Below are 14597 nucleotides of genomic sequence, written 5' to 3' on the forward strand. Positions count from 1 at the left end.
CTGTCATTGATTTTGATGGCTGAAGTTACCGAGAAGCAGCCGTGAACTGCTGCTCCTTCTGAGTTATGAGACACAGAAGATGTGAACAGAGTGGTAGAGCCTAAGTTGTAAGCTATAATATCTGGGTCCCCTTCTTGGTGAACAAGTTGATGCTCCTGTACAGAGAGCATGGCTACGTTGTAATCCTTCATGTGTTTTGTGAGCTCTTCTTTTGATGAATGTGTGCTCAGAGTTCTACAGTTGAGTTGACCAAAGATAATAACTTTGTTAGGTTGAGAAAGTCCTTTTCTAGGTTTCTGAGCCAAACACTTCCGCCCGTCAGTAGGAGGGTTTAAGAAGCGGTCATCATTGGCTGCTCCTAGAACAATTGTTGGCCTGTTAAAGGACTGCTTGTTGGCACGGGCTCTAACCGTGGTGCTGTTAATAGACTTCATACTGTTTTCAAGTTGCAGAGGGTACTGGTGTATTGCAAGCGCTCCCAGGTGCAGTACTCTAACTGAGAGCAGAATCCCCTTGCCACTGATGAGAATATCTCATTCATATGCCAAGCGGAACACAGTGGTGAGCCAAAAAACACCAGTCTTTCAGTGTACACCCCACGCACTTACCTCATCCCTGTGGCCAGAAGGAGGGATTTTTTATTCAAGGTTTACTCCTCTAGAGCCGCCATGTTTTGCAAAAACAGGGTAACCTCAAGTAGGAAGTGGCTCTTCACCACACACAGATGGTCTTCACATACAGAGAGGCTAAGTGTTTGCACCACGTGGTGCTGGGGCTGAGTGAGGGTCCCTCCACACTTTACCCCTTTATCCTATTTGTGACACAGCCATGAGGAAAAAACTTGAAAGGCTCAGGGTGGGGCTCTGGGTGGGGGCACGGGGTGGCCTCTGTGTGGCCCTGGAAGGGGCTCTGGGTGGGGCACAAGGTGAGCTCAGGGTGACCTCAGGGTGGGGCACAAGGTGGGCTCAGGGTGACCTGGGGGGGGCTCAGGGTGGGGCACAGGATGGGGCACAAGGTGGGCTCAGGCTGGGGCACAACATGGGCTCAGGATGGGGCACAGGATGACCTCAGGGTGGGGCACAATGTGGGCTCAGGGTGAGGCACAGTATGGGGCACAGGGTGGGGCACAATGTGGGCTCAGGGTGGGGCACAGTATGGGGCACAGGGTGGGGCACAGGGTAGGCACAGGGTGGCTAGACAGACTGTGTAACAGCAGCAAAATAATTAATAATACAATTACTTAAAGGCTCAGTGTGTGATTTGAGACAGCCACTTTTCTCTCACTGCATTGTATTTTTTTTTTAAATGAGGGATGGTGGAGTCTTGTTAATGAGGTATGATGTTCATTATTTGTGATAAGTGCTGAAATAAAATCATCTCTCGGTGGATTTCCAGGCGTAGGAGGCAGGTTATATGAGTCTAATTATTATTCCTTCTGTTTGTGGAGTCATTTGATAAACGTGCCAGGACACCGTCCACACGCAGAAAGTCTGTTTTTTGAAATTCCACTACTAAAGTGATAACGCTGGCAAATTAGTCTCATTAAATCGCACACTGAAAGTGGGCTTAATTTAATGTTTTCACTCTGTTTATCTGCTTTACACAGATGAGTTGTTGTAGCAAACACGAGAAAAACTGCCGTTATTATTACCTCAAACTCGGTCCTGTCTCCTATAATCAGTACAATAAGTGCACGTCAGATTGGATAAAATCTTGCAGCAGATTTGAGGCAACATGCTGCATCTGAAAACAACATTTCTCTGTGACGGAATTACCTGTAGTTATAAATAATTTTTATTTTGAGTTAAAAGTGATTAATATACAATGAATCTGGATTTAAAACAGTGATAGAGCTGAGTTTAGCAGTGAGGAAAGAAAGGAAACATTTTCCACTGGATGAGCTACGATGATCGTCAGGAGTAAAAGCAGCTGTAGGTCAGATATGTGAAGTGCTCAGGATGGGTTTCACTGCTTCAGGAGATCATCAAGATACACCAGAGATAGAACCATCCAAGTCCACGTCAGCTTGTCTCTCAAATGGGAAAACCAGGTTGAGATGAGAGAAGCAGCCCGGAACGTTACTCATGTGAATAATGGGAAGGGGGCGGGGCTTCCAGAGGGGTGGCAGGTAATGCCACAGGGTTCAGCACTCCTATGGAACTGTCAATCATTCCCCGATTCACATTAATTTTGCTGTTTTTAATCAGGGGGAAAGAAGATGGCATTTTGGTGTATTTTTTCAGTGATAAGTCATCCCAGTGTCCTACGATGTTAAAATGCCAAGCTCCTACACAAAACACCTGAAGGCTGTCAGACTAGATTAGATAGATTAGATAAGACTTTATTGATCCCTTTGGGCGGGTTCCCTCAGGGAAATTAAGATTCCAGCAGCATCATTACAGATAAACAGAGAAAAGAAATAGAGAAAAACTTCTAGATAAATTAAAATAAATTAAGTACAACCCCGATTCCCAAAAAGTTGGGACAAAGTACAAATTGTAAATAAAAACGGAATGCAATAATTTACAAATCTCAGAAGCTGATATTATATTCACAACAGAACATAGACAACATATCAAATGTCGAAAGTGAGACATTTTGAAATTTCATGCCAAATATTGTCTCATTTGAAATTTCATGACAGCAACACGTCTCAAAAAAGTTGGGACAGGGGCAATAAGAGGCTGGAAAAGTTAAAGGTACAAAAAAGGAACAGCTGGAGGACCAAATTGCAACTCATTAGGTCAATTGGCAATAGGTCATTAACATGACTGGGTATAAAAAGAGCATCTTGGAGTGGCAGCGACTCTCAGAAGTAAAGACGGGAAGAGGATCACCAATCCCCCTAATTCTGCACCGACAAATCTCGTCTCATCTCATTATCTGTAGCCGCTTTATCCTGTTCTACAGGGTCGCAGGCAAGCTGGATCCTATCCCAGCTGACTACGGGCGAAAGGCGGGGTTCACCCTGGACAAGTCGCCAGGTCATCACAGGGCTGACACATAGACACAGACAACCATTCACACTCACATTCACACCTACGCTCAATTTAGAGTCACCAGTTAACCTAACCTGCATGTCTTTGGACTGTGGGGGAAACCGGAGCACCCGGAGGAAACCCACGCGGACACGGGGAGAACATGCAAACTCCACACAGAAAGGCCCTCGCCGGCCCCGGGGCTTGAACCTGGACCTTCTTGCTGTGAGGCGACAGCGTTAACCACTACACCACCGTGCCGCCCGCGCCGACAAATAGTGGAGCAATATCAGAAAGGAGTTCGACAGTGTAAAATTGCAAAGAGTTTGAACATATCATCATCTACAGTGCATAATATCATCAAAAGATTCAGAGAATCTGGAAGAATCTGTGTGCGTTAGGGTCAAGGCCGGAAAACCATACTGGGTGCCCGTGATCTTCGGGCCCTTAGACGGCACTGCATCACATACAGGCATGCTTCTGTATTGGAAATCACAAAACGGGCTCAGGAATATTTCCAGAGAACATTATCTGTGAACACAATTCACCGTGCCATCCACCGTTGCCAGCTAAAACTCTATAGTTTAAAGAAGAAGCCGTATCTAAACATGATCCAGAAGCGCAGACGTCTTCTCTGGGCCAAGGCTCATTTAAAATGGACTGTGGCAAAGTGGAAAACTGTTCTGTGGTCAGATGAATCAAAATTTGAAGTTCTTTATGGAAATCAGGGACGCCGTGTCATTCGGACTAAAGAGGAGAAGGACGACCCAAGTTGTTATCAGCGCTCAGTTCAGAAGCCTGCATCTCTGATGGTATGGGGTTGCATTAGTGCGTGTGGCATGGGCAGCTTACACATCTGGAAAGACACCATCAATGCTGAAAGGTATATCCAGGTTCTAGAGCAACATATGCTCCCATACAGACGACGTCTCTTTCAGGGAAGACCTTGCATTTTCCAACATGACAATGCCAAACCACATACTGCATCAATTACAGCATCATGGCTGCGTAGAAGAAGGGTCCGGGTACTGAACTGGCCAGCCTGCAGTCCAGATCTTTCACCCATAGAAAACATTTGGTGCATCATAAAACGGAAGATACGACAAAAAAGACCTAAGATAGTTGAGCAACTAGAATCCTACATTAGACAAGAATGGGTTAACATTCCTATCCCTAAACTTGAGCAACTTGTCTCCTCAGTCCCCAGACGTTTACAGACTGTTGTAAAGAGAAAAGGGGATGTCTCACAGTGGGAAACATGGCCTTGTCCCAACTTTTTTGAGATGTGTTGTTGTCATGAAATTTAAAATCACCTAATTTTTCTCTTTAAATGATACATTTTCTCAGTTTAAACATTTGATATGTCATCTATGTTCTATTCTGAATAAAATATGGAATTTTGAAACTTCCACATCATTGCATTCCGTTTTTATTTACAATTTGTACTTTGTCCCAACTTTTTTGGAATCGGGGTTGTATTTACACATACAAATATATAAAAAGAATAAGATATGGGGAGGAAAGGAAGGGGGAAAAAGGTGGGGAGAAGGGGGGGTGGCGGTAGGAGAGATATTGCACTTTATATTGCACATTGTCCGGTATTGCTTATTGTTAGGCTAGGCTACTGCTCCTTCCCGTCCTCTGTCCTCCTGTTACCCCACCTCCCCCCCAGAGAGGAGTTGTACAGTCTGATGGCGTGAGGGACAAAGGAGTTTTTGAGTCTGTTCGTCCTGCACTTGGGAAGGAGCATTCTGTCACTGAACAGGCTCCTCTGGTTGCTGATGACGGTGTGCAGAGGGTGACTGGCATCATCCATGATGTTCAATAGTTTGTCCATAGTCCTCTTCTCTGCCACCGTCACCAGAGAGTCCAGCTTCATGCCGACCACAGAGCCGGCCCGCCTGATCAGTTTGTCCAGCCTGGATGTGTCCTTCTTGGATGTGCTGCCCCCCCCAGCACACCACAGTGTAAAACAGGACACTGGCAACCACAGACTGATAGAACATCCACAGGAGTTTCCTGCAGATGTTAAAGGACCGCAGCCTCCTAAGGAAGTATAGCCTGCTCTGTCCCTTCCTGTATAAGTGATTGGTGTTGCAAGTCCAGTCCAGCTTGCTGTCCAGCCACAGCCCGAGGTATCTGTAGGAATCCACAGCCTCCACCTCGACTCCCTCGATCAGAACTGGTCGTGACCTTGGTCTGGACCTCCCAAAGTCAATGACCAGCTCCTTGGTCTTCGAGGTGTTGAGCTGCAGATGGTTCCTGTTGCACCATACAGCAAAGTCCCTCACCAGGCTCCTATACTCCTCCTCTCTGTCGTCACTGATACACCCAACGATGGCTGTGTCATCGGCAAACTTCTGAATGTGACACAGCTCCGAGTTGTAGCAGAAGTCCGCGGTGTACAGGGTGAAGAGAAGAGGGGCCAGCACCGTGCCCTGGGGTGCTCTGGTGCTGCTAATCATAGTGTCAGACATGATGTCCTTCAGCCTGACGTACTGCGGCCTGTCAGTGAGGTAGCTGGAGATCCAGGTGACCAGGCAGGGGTCCACTCGCATCCTGTTCTGTTTGTCCTGAAGCAAAAGCGGCTGGATGGTGTTGAAGGCACTCAAGAAGTCCAAGAAGAGGATCCTCACTATGCCATTTCCCTTATCCAGATGCGAGTGGGCTCGGTGTAGCAGGTAGAGAATGGCATCTTCCACACCAACACCTGCCCGGTATGCAAACTGCAGACAGTCCTGGGCATGTTGTACCTGGGGTCTGAGGAGGCTGAGGAAGAGCCGCTCCAACGTCTTCATCAGATGTGAAGCGAGTGCCATGTCAGGGCTGAATCTTGAAATTTCTATCCTTTATATAGACCCCTTCGCAGTAAACGTCATTCATACGTAAGCGGAAATTGCGCGCGCAGCCTGGACCCAAAAAAGACTCAGAAATGCCTCGTTGTTGTGTTGTCGGGTGTCAGAATCGTAGCAGTGATGGGGTTAAAATGTTCAGAATTCCAGCAGGATCTCACCCATTCCAAAAAAATCGCCGACGTCTATGACTACAAGCCATCTAACGTGTAGACTGGGATGAAAGCACTATCAAAAATGCGCGGGTTTGCAGCGCCCACTTCATCACAGGTAAGATCAGGCTATTTATTAAATCTTTTTTATTCTTTCTAGTCTTCGTTTATTGATGTAGCAAAATACTTTGGTAACGTTTGTCTGATTAGCTGGGTCATAGTTACACAATGTAATGAATATTGTTAGCATGTTAACTTAGCTTTGCATGCAGTTTTGTTTGTAGGAGAGGTCTCGCTTGACTCAAGCAGTCCAGATTTTGTGCCGTCATTATTTGTGTATGCCGAAAATCACAATTTTAAAGCAAGGATGGAAAGGTAAAATTGTGTGCCCTCGCTCTAAATGCCAACTTACGTTGACTGCTCTAACCTAGCTCCCGCCCCGTTCAGTTTCATTTCTGCTCTCTGCCTCTCACTTTTTACGCAGCTCTGATTTCTCTTAGCTGCACTCTTTACACTATCATTCCTTTCATGCCATCACCTCCTGCAAATTGCTGTTTAGTGTTGGTATTTGCTGTTGTAGCTAAAGCCACATTGCCATCACATCACTGGCATAATTTGATTAAAACACAATGAATATGAATGTCCCATTGTTAATCAAGTTGTACATGCCCGCACATAACAATCATATGCGTCTAAAGACTTGTAGGCACGAAGTTTTTCGTGGGTGTACACTGAAGTCTTGTCAATAAGGTACGAGTATATATCTGGCCATTGTATACCAGGGAACTTACTAACATCGTCCGTCCACTCTTTAATTAAATGCGGATCCGGTAGGCGATGTCCACTTGTTAGAGTTAACTTATTTATGTAGCATTCTCGATCTTGTAACGACAATTGTTTGGCATAATCTGACAGCTCATAATGCCGGTCTATGGGCAGCGCCATTGTTTCTGGGTCCAGGCTGCGCGCGCATCCTGGCAACGGTCAGTTTGTTTACAAACATGCGAAGGGGTCTATTGGTAAGTGAATTAAAATGATATTTGTAAGTGTAGAAAATTGTTGATTTGTTGAGAAATGGAGAATACGGGACACACTGTGTCTACAGCTGCCATCTTTACCTCACACCCCTTTACTGTGAGCTGTGTTGAGTTACTGATGATGATCTGGAGGATCTGTGTTCTCACCATCATGGACTCAACATCTGTAAACCAAAAACACTGAAAATATACATCTACTTTTGGTGTGTGCTGGTTCCTGTGTTCTTCTCTTACCTCATTGTGTGTGTGTTTGTGGAAAGCCTGGAACAATATTTCTTTGTTCTTAAGTATCCTTGATTTTTAGAGAAGATGTTTCTATCCATAGATATTTTTGGCGATAAAGCTATGGTTTCTGTAATTATTCAAACAACAGTATTAACTCTATTTCAGTGTATGATGCTAATCTGGCAGTCCTGTGCTTCCATGACACGTTAGCTACATTAGCCTCATAGCTTCAGTACAAGAAACTTCAAACACAAAACACATCTCGCCTGAACGACTGCACTGTGAACATTTTAACTGTTATTCAACTGAATGAATTCAGAAGCTGAAAATTATCCACGTCTGAAAGAGTGCATAATCCTCACACAGCTCACACCTTTTATTTAAAAAAACAAAAATAAAAAACTAAACTAAACTCAGCAGCGCTGCTAATTGGACGTCATTAGAGACGGTGTTAACTCCCTCTTGAGATCTGGCACGGTTCTCTGAAGCCTTTCAGAAGTTTCTCTTTCCCCTGAGAAAAAGCGCAGCATCTCATGAGGAATTGCTGTCTCGGTTCTCTTTGTTTGGACGTTAATTATGGCCCGGGGTGATCCCTCTTTCAGCTTATTATGGGATTCCAGTTGGAATTGTGCTCTTAATTTGCTAAATGGTGACAGAAACTCAGAGGAGGGGATGGAGGATGGAGGCTGTGTTCAGTGGTTGGTGTTAATAATCAGAGAGCTTCATGAGGAGCCTCAAGACTCACAATAAAAAAGTGTGATGAATTCAGAATAGAATCACATGGAAGATGCATGACTTTAAATAAACTGAGCATCAAATATAAAGTCATATAAATACAGTCAAAGACAGAGAGAGAGAGAGTAAACAGTGAGACTCCTTCCATTAAGATTCATCTCATCTCATTATCTGTAGCCGCTTTATCCTGTTCTACAGGGTCGCAGGCGGGCTGGAGCCTATCCCAGCTGACTACGGGCGAAAGGCGGGGTTCACCCTGGACAAGTCGCCAGGTCATCACAGGGCTGACACATAGACACAGACAACCATTCACACTCACACCTACGCTCAATTTAGAGTCACCAGTTAACCTAACCTGCATGTCTTTGGACTGTGGGGGAAACCGGAGCACCCGGAGGAAACCCACGCGGACACGGGGAGAACATGCAAACTCCGCACAGAAAGGCCCTCGCCGGCCACGGGGCTCGAACCCAGGACCTTCTTGCTGTGAGGTAACAGCGCTAACCACTACACCACCGTGCCGCCCTCCATTAAGGTTAAAAAAACCCCAGAAACTTACCATATCAACCAGTACACCCAGTTTTATTCTGTTTATTATCAGTGAAATGTCTTCTGGACACGCCCCTGTGAACAATCTGTTACTATAGAAACAATACCGTATTATAACAAGTGCATTAATATAAACCAGCACTACTGTCAGAGCTGCTGTTCTAGAGAATTAATCAACACTTTCTGACCAATCAGAGTCCAGAACTTAGCAGCAGTGCTGTGGTGCAAAAGTCAGATAAAAAGTATTTTGACATTCAGAGTGAATTTTACCACAAATCAGCAATTTAGTCCAATAAATAGATATGTTAGGAAATTAACAAGCGGGCGGCACGGTGGTGTAGTGGTTAGCGCTGTCACCTCACAGCAAGAAGGTCCGGGTTCGAGCCCCGTGGCCGGTGAGAGCCTTTCTGTGCGGAGTTTGCATGTTCTCCCCGTGTCCGCGTGGGTTTCCTCCGGGTGCTCCGGTTTCCCCCACAGTCCAAAGACATGCAGGTTAGGTTAACTGGTGACTCTAAATTGAGCGTAGGTGTGAATGTGAGTGTGAATGGTTGTCTGTGTCTATGTGTCAGCCCTGTGATGACCTGGCGACTTGTCCAGGGTGAACCCCGCCTTTCGCCCGTAGTCAGCTGGGATAGGATCCAGCTCGCCTGCGACCCTGTAGAAGGATAAAGCGGCTAGAGATAATGAGATGAGATGAGATGAATTAGCAAGCGAGTTGAACTCTGACCTCAGAGAACAAACACTGCTGGAATTCTTACAGAAATCACAACAGTATTCAGCAGCAGTACTGAGACGCAGGTACAACTGGTGGAACAGGCGTTTACTTCCTGTCACCTCTGGCTGCTCTACAGTTTACAGATTAAACTGTGTTCCACTGCTGTTACGGCTGCCCTCATGGCCACAGCGCGAGGAATAAAAGCAGAACTGTGGAATTGATTAGTTTCCTCTTCTACATTCGGTTTCCATCAAAATCCTGATCACTGCCACAACACAGACATACAAGAAGGACTTTTACAAGCTGCAAAAACTGCCTCCTAGCATCTAATTAGCATCTCGCTAACAAGCTGGCTGACATTTTGAAGAAACATTTGAAATGCTAGAACCATAAAATCTGTAATAGAGCTAGAGTTCAGATTTGGATTTTTGTTAGCTTCACATAGAGTGGTGATTTTTTAATGCTAATTGCTAATTAACTAACATTTATGCTAAACGCTAATCAACTAACTCTTATGCTAATCAATAATTATCTGATTAGCGAGCAGGATATTAGAACATTATAGTTTTCTTGTCACAGCTATCCCAAACCCCATGATGTTTAAAGATTTCTTTATAATGTTCACATAAATTCAAATAAGAAGACTAGCGTTGTGACAAAGCTAACTTTGGATTGCTAATCACTGAGATGAAGATAAGACACTATATTGTAGGGGTTTTAAATAAACATTACAGCCATATTGCTATAAAATCTAAAACAGATGATCCACAGTAATGAGACACAGCATTGCTAAGTAGTGCACACTACAGCAAGGTTAAACTTCTCTCCATGGAAAAACGAGCTGAAAAATTCAGTTCACTTAACATCAGCGAGATTTTAGCCATGCTAATCTGAATGATTAATGAGCACACAAGTGTTTTTAGCCTCGAGCGGCTTCCCAGCACCTCAACCACGTCACATCACATTTCCTGTGTACTAACATCAGTTAACCAGAATTCATTTTAGTGCACATTAACATGGCTGTGTGGAGGTCAGAGAAAAATATGGGAGAGGAATTCAGGATTTTTATTAAAAACAAAACAAAACAAAACAGTGAGCAGGTATGTGGAGATGATGTGGTGGAAAAATAAATTCAAATCAGGTGAATTCAGTGAAATAAAAAGACAAAAACATGTAACAAATCTGATCTAAACCTGCCTAGAGTAAACTTTAGGTTAGAGATTTAAACATTAATTAAAAATGAATAAATAAACCACAACACTACAATCAGACTGAATCACTCTCAGGGGTCCATTTTGTCTGCTCGCCCTCACACCATGCTCGCCCTCACCGGCACGGTGGTGTAGCGGTTAGCACTGTCATCTCACAGCAAGAAGGTTCCGGGTTCGAGCCCCGTGGCCGGCGAGGGCCTTTCTGTGTGGAGTTTGCATGTTCTCCCCGTGTCCGCGTGGGTTTCCTCCGGGTGCTCCGGTTTCCCCCACAGTCCAAAGACATGCAGTAGGTTGACGTGGGGCGGCCTCAGGCTGAGGTGCCCTTGAGCGAGGTACCGAACCCCTGACTGCTCCCCGGGTGCTGTAGTGTGGCTGTCCACTGCTCTGGGTGTGTGTGTGTGTTCACTGCTTCAGATGGGTTAAATGCACAGGATGAATCTCCCTATGCTTGAAGTGTGCATGTGACAAATAAAGGTTTCTTCTTCTAATTTCTATTTTGCCTTTCGCTTTCAAAGTGTACTTTTGTTAATCTGAATTTATTCTGATCAAATGCGGAAAAGTTCATTTGCCCTGATGATGAACAAGTGCATGGGAAATAATATCTGACATTTTAATTGCACAGTTCAGTTCATAAATGTTATAATTTGTATTTAAATACAGTATTGCTCTCAAAATATGTATTTTATTATGCATTCATTAAAAAAAACTTCAGGGTGGATTATTCGCATGAAAGCACAACATAATATATCCTTATTTAATAAAGTAAAGAAATTACAATGTTTTTGCTGTTGATTAAAAGCTGGAGGGTTCTGTGTAAAGTTTACCATGATAATTGTGAAATAGTTATTATTATTATTATTATTAATAAAACATATTATTAATCATTATTAATAATTGATCATTAGAATATACTTTAATTTCATTACAAGCAAGCATTTTACTTTTGTATATGAAAGAATATTTTATATATTTGATATATTTCTTTAATCATCATGTCTTTTTTTTGTCCTTCTGCAGGCTCTCAGAGTCTCGTCTGTCCTGTTCACCGTCCCTCTGATTCTCAGTCCTTTCACCCAGCGTTGCTGAGTTCTGCACTCTGATTGGTCAGAAGGTGTTGATTAATACTCTTTAACAGCAGCTCTAACAGTAGTGCAGCTGCAAATGACAGGTTTATATTAATGCTCTTGGTCTAATACATTATCGTTTCTATAGCAACGGCTCATTCACAGGGGCGTGTCCAGCAGATGCTCTGGTGATAACAAAGAAATTAAATAAAATTGTTGATGCGGTGAAGTTTTCTTAAAGTAAGGAGCAGTCAGAGGTGAAGCTGGAACTGTACGTTTTCTGCAATCTTCAGGACAGAGGAGTTTATGGTTCTTTTGGTTTCTCAGTTACATGATAAGCCGCATGTTTTTGTCTTCCTAATTTGAAGAGAGAGAATAAAGAGAAGCTGCTGAGAGAATGAGCAAGAACAGGAACTATAACTTGTTTTGTGGAAGTTCCACAACATTAACTGTAACTATAAATGGATAAAATGTGTGATGTGTCAGTAATCGCTGGTAAGTTGTTGTGGTATAAGAGGAATAAAACACTCAGGGACGTGCTCATTCATTCATTCATTCATTATCTTTAGCCGCTTTATCCTTCTACAGGGTCGCAGGCGAGCTGGATCCTATCCCAGCTGACTACGGGCGAAAGGCGGGGTACACCCTGGACAAGTCGCCAGGTCATCACAGGGCTGACACATAGACACAGACAACCATTCACACTCACATTCACACCTACGCTCAATTTAGAGTCACCAGTTAACCTAACCTGCATGTCTTTGGACTGTGGGGGAAACCGGAGCACCCGGAGGAAACCCACGCGGACACGGGGAGAACATGCAAACTCCACACAGAAAGGCCCTCGCCGGCCCCGGGGCTCGAACCCAGGACCTTCTTGCTGTGAGGCGACAGCGCTAACCACTACACCACCGTGCCGCCACTCAGGGACGTGCTGTTACAGGAAAATAACTCTGCTTTACACCATCATCTCAGCATGGATTTTTTTCCTCGAACAGCACAACCCCAAGTGTTTTGTTCCTAACATGTTCACTCCTAGAAGAGAAGAGAAGAAAAGAGAAGAGAAGAGGTGGTGGGTGGGGAGGTGTTTGGTCCAAATGTGTCAGATTGGTTAATCCCCTGAAGGTACAGATTTCAGTTAGATGAAAATAATAAAAGTATACAGCCGTACCGTTCCTTGTTGCTCAGCTGATAAATTTATCTTTAGGACCGTTATGTATCTTTCATCAGGAAAATTGGATATATACAGCTTTAAAAATAAATTAAGGCTCATAATTGGACTCTGATTAATTTTTACAGTAAAACTTTAAAGGTCACTACACAGCCCTTTCTGGGGAAAAGACACTGAAGGTACAAAAGGTGTGTGTTTAATGGTTCCATCCTAGTGACAAGGAAAGGTACCGTTTAGTACCTTTTTCCCCCGAGTGTGTACTGTATATACGGGATATGTGGTAGATTTTGGACAGTACAATTAATCCTAATTACACCAGTGACTTACTTTATATGCAATATGTTGAAGCATGATATATACATTTATAAAATATATTACAATTTACACTCTGCTTTAATTATCATAAACTACATAAAATACCTCTCTATCTATCTATCTATCTATCTATCTATCTATCTATCTATCTATCTATCTATCTATCTATCATACCGCATGTTATGCCACCATTAATAACTATATTACTGAAGTAATAACACTCAACAGACATAAACAAACAAAAACAAACAAATAAAATTTATATATATATATATATATATATATATATATATATATATATATATATAAATATAAAATCATGTGTAACTCACTTGTTCAGGTGCAGTAAAGTGTTTGTTCTTCCTCTGAGTAACTGACCCACTTCATCTGATAAAACCGTCTGTCTGTCTGTCAGTGTGTCTCAGCACATTGTTCTCTCCGTGGCCGTGTGTTTGATTAATGCTCCTGGATGCAGACCTCTCCGTGTTCACACTCTGAGCTCCTGATGTGGTTCTCCTGCAGCTCTGTGCAGCTCTCAGGGAAGATCAGCAGCAGCACCAGAGGAGGAGGAGGAGGAGGACGAAGAGGAGGGGTGCGGACATGTTGCCAGATTGGTTAAAATACACCATAAGATCAGTAATTCTCAATTCTCCACAAATATGCTTAAATATTAAGTGCATACCTGAACATTCTTGCTTATTGTAATTACCGAATGTCCTGTTAGCTAATTGATTGAATAGCTGTTAGTGTGTGAAGCTGATTTTAAACTGTACGATGTTTGGCTCTATGTTGATGTCACAGACAAAAATTGCACATCGTTAAAAATAATACTTTGCTTGTGATTTGGGGGTAATAATGTGAAGTAATTTAGTGCCACCAAGACCACTGATGGCTGACAAGAAAGTTGTGTCAGTGTGAAATATTGTTCTGCTAAAACGCTCATCTAAAATCCACCAACAGGACTCACGGCACAGCTACGCATTAGGGAGCGGCAATGACGATAAACACAACAGAAAAAAATCCTCATTACCTCAAAGCTCACTGTGAAGAATGTGTGTGTTTACACAAACCCGTTTTCTGTCTGAGCTGATTTCTGGATCACGTGGGTTGGTGATGTGAGCAGAACGTAGTCATGGTGTTTAAATGCAGGTCTATCATTCGGAGATGTTCATCGTATAATCTGACACAGAGACACACACGTTATCACACGAGAGTGACAACACAGTTTATTGTACAGGATCTCGTACAGTGTTTTAAAAGAGTTTATACACCACTCATACACAGTGCATTATGGGTGATACACAAACTCCCAAGTAGTCTGTGAGTATAAATAAAGAAACAAAATTAATTTGCATAAATCAATCTGGCAACCCTGGGCACTGCATTCAAGTGGACTTAAAATGCTGCTTAAAAATTATACTTCTGCTCTAAATAGCATCGTAAAAAGTAGTAAAATGGGTCAGAACCACTCTGTATACATCATTCCATTATACTTATGTTAAATATTAAAGAACTAAAAGGAGAACATTTCAGGCTTTAAAACAACTTTTTTCTTTTTTCCCTCTCTCTCTCTCTCTCTCTCTCTCTCCATCA

General features: G+C 43.2%; 1 protein-coding gene across 1 annotated transcript in view; it reads right to left on the reverse strand.

Moving 5' to 3' along the window:
• kcnj21 (potassium inwardly rectifying channel subfamily J member 21) overlaps positions 1-13412 on the reverse strand; it is a 36453-nt gene extending 23041 nt beyond the window's left edge. Inside the window, exon 1 of the mRNA XM_060900514.1 lies at positions 13337-13412. The gene's annotated coding sequence lies outside the window, so the exon portion shown is untranslated. The remainder of the gene's footprint in view (positions 1-13336) is intronic.
• Between the last annotated feature and the right edge of the window lie 1185 nt (positions 13413-14597).

Source organism: Neoarius graeffei, chromosome 19 (genome assembly GCF_027579695.1).
Source record: "Neoarius graeffei isolate fNeoGra1 chromosome 19, fNeoGra1.pri, whole genome shotgun sequence".
Taxonomy (NCBI): domain Eukaryota; kingdom Metazoa; phylum Chordata; class Actinopteri; order Siluriformes; family Ariidae; genus Neoarius; species Neoarius graeffei.